General features: G+C 53.4%; 1 long non-coding RNA gene across 3 annotated transcripts; it reads left to right on the top strand.

Moving 5' to 3' along the window:
• The first annotated feature begins 704 nt into the window (after nucleotides 1-704).
• On the top strand, nucleotides 705-1,944 carry LOC124520288 (uncharacterized). Of its 3 annotated transcripts, none has more exons than XR_006964298.1 (3): nucleotides 705-777; nucleotides 909-1,349; nucleotides 1,653-1,944. It is a non-coding gene; the product is annotated as an uncharacterized LOC124520288 (long non-coding RNA). The 3 variants fall into 3 exon arrangements; XR_006964297.1 differs by having other exon boundaries at nucleotides 751-799; XR_006964299.1 differs by having other exon boundaries at nucleotides 777-816.
• The last annotated feature ends 641 nt before the right edge of the window (nucleotides 1,945-2,585 follow it).

The raw sequence follows: 2,585 nt of genomic DNA, 5'->3' as shown, positions 1-2,585 counted from the left end.
GTTCTGTAAACCAATCCGAGAAATAAAACGTCGTTCATTTATTCACTCAACTAATAGCTATTAAGCTCCTCATTTGTGCGAGGCCTCCAGGGCTGAGGGGGGAAATGCGTGTATGTCATTATGTGACGATCATAAGCGATGACACGTTTCGGTTATTCTTGGCTGACGAACACTAAGACGGCAGTGATGACAAGAGGGCCCTCGTGCCTGTCGAGTTGCACCATCACGGTAGGATCAGAAATAGTCTTGAGGAGATATGATTTTTTAAAAATTTTTTAAAGTTTATTTGTCTTTAGAGAGACAGCATGAGATCATGACCTGAGCCAAAACCAAGAGTCGGATGCTCAACTGACCGAGCCCCCCGGGAGCTCCTGGGCATCGGGAATCCCATTTTCTATACTGCTGATATTGTCTGTGGCTGTTCCCTTTTTGTTTTCCTTTGTCAGTGGCCTTTCAAAAGTGCCAGCTTGTCTCCTTCGTATTAAGAGACACCAAGAAAGGAAACTCCTGTGTACTCAGCCTGGGTTTTTCTTTTGGGAGCTGGAGAGGCTTGCCCCCTGGATTAGCAGAGGAATCAAAGCCACGTGACTACGGGGTGGGGGGGCGGGTTTCATCTTTCTCCATACAAGGTTATTGTTCCACGTTTTCTTCTTTTCTTCCTCCTCTTTCGGTATCCCTTTTCCTCCTCCCTAACCGCTAGCTCAGTGATAAGTTGAGAAGGGGCCAGACCCTGGGTGCCCGGGCGACTCAGTCATTAAGCATCTGACTTCGCCTCGGGTGAGTTCAAGCCCCACATCGGGTGAGCTCAAACTCCGCGTGAGTTCCACCACTCTCTCTCTCTCTCTCTCTGCCTCTTGTGGGATTCTCTCTCTGCCCCTCGCTCATTTGTGCCCTTTCTCTCTCTCAAGAAAAAAAAAAAAAGAAGAAGAAGTGGCTGGAGCTCTCGAGGTGCCTTCAAGAAACCACGCCGAAAGGAAAGCCTGACCCTGACTCCAGGGGCTGCCCCGCAAGGGAATCATCCTCTGACAGTGCGAACCTCCGACTCTTGTTTTTACCTTAGCTCTTCAACGTTTACACTTCAGCGGGAGCAGAACACCATCCTTTGACCTAACTATGGCACAGCGCCGTTCTCACAAGGCAAGAACCCCTTAGCCATAGGGCCCCGAGAGAAAACACAGAGGCCGTTCCCAGCAGACCTGCTACCTGGAACCCTGAGCGACGTTGGAAGGCGTTGTCTCGGGTTTTTTAAGTCAATTGCAACATAGTTCCTGTATTACTGTATTTTCCTTGTGTGTTTGCACATGGATTTTTCACGGATGACTGGGGTATTTGTGCTGTCACTCTGACAGGTAAGATCCCCGTCTTTGTCTGCCCAGGAACCACACAGAACGCCCCAGCCTGAAGCAAATGGATGCAAATATAAAGCTGCCCCCTGGGCAAGTGGTTTATAACGGGCAGCCCGCACATTGCCATCCAGGCCCATTCAGGCCTCCCTGGGAGCTGGGGGGGGCGGGGGGGAAGGCATCAACCCACGGCTCCCCCGTGTGCCAGTGTCGGGAACACATCGTGGGGATTCCGAAGGAGATCCAACCCCGTGCAAGTTACTATAGCTTGACAACCCACATTAGTTGGTTACTGACTTTTATTTTCAGGCTTTAAAAACACGCGCCCCGCTGTTAACCCCTCTGGGCACGTGGACGGTACTAATCGTGTTACACCACCAGCAAGCTGACAACAGCCGGCCAGAGAGCCAGCCCCTGACGACGTGTAACACCCGTCTTCGCCGTCGCTTTGCCCCGGATCACGTCCAGAGTAAACGTCCACGTTCTCTGCTCTCTGTCACTGAAGGTCAGAGTACATCTCAGATGCGGAGGCCAGGTGCCGTTTGGAACTGAAACTCGGTTTATAGCGGGGCAAAAAGGACAATAAACCACCCCCTTATAAGTTCGCTCACTGATGTTTGAGGGTTCGGAGCTGGAATCCTCACCCCGGGGGACCAGAGAGCAGAAAAGGGGAGAAACAGGAAGCAAGAGGCTCTGGGTCAAGGCTGGGACTTCCGGCCTTGCAACCTTGAGCGAGAGAGTTGCTCACAGAGATGCAATTCCCCGTCTGGGAAAAAGGAGGAAAGGGGGAGGAGAAGACTCATCATTCATGCAGCCCATTTGTATCGGGTCCCCCTGTGCTGCAAAGGGTTTGGGCGCTGGGGATAGAGCTGCGAACAGAGACACAGGCTCACCTGTCTCGGCCCTGTTGTCGCTTCCGAGAAGTGACCGGTGAACATCAGACCACAGGACAGTGAGCAGCTGTGCTCAAGCGAGAGGAATCCCCCGTGACCGTGACCGGTGCCGTGGCCCCCAACCTGGTCGCAGGTTTGAGCAAGTCTTCTAGGCTGAAACCTGAAGCCCGAATGGGGGCTGGGGAGGGTGGCCGGGCGTTGGCAGGGAAAGCGTTCCACACTCCACACGCGGAGACTGTGGGAGGCCCGGCCCTGAATCCGAATCCGAATCCGATTCCGCAATCCCGGTGGGTGTTGGGTGGAGCAGCCCTCCCGGCCTCATCTCAGCTTCTCCCAACATCCAGGCCCG

This window comes from Lynx rufus, unplaced genomic scaffold (assembly GCF_022079265.1).
Source record: "Lynx rufus isolate CCGP_SWC_20201006 ecotype Redwood Valley unplaced genomic scaffold, mLynRuf1.p SCAF_3, whole genome shotgun sequence".
Taxonomy (NCBI): Eukaryota; Metazoa; Chordata; class Mammalia; order Carnivora; family Felidae; genus Lynx; species Lynx rufus.
This window is presented reverse-complemented; position numbering and strand designations above follow the sequence as displayed.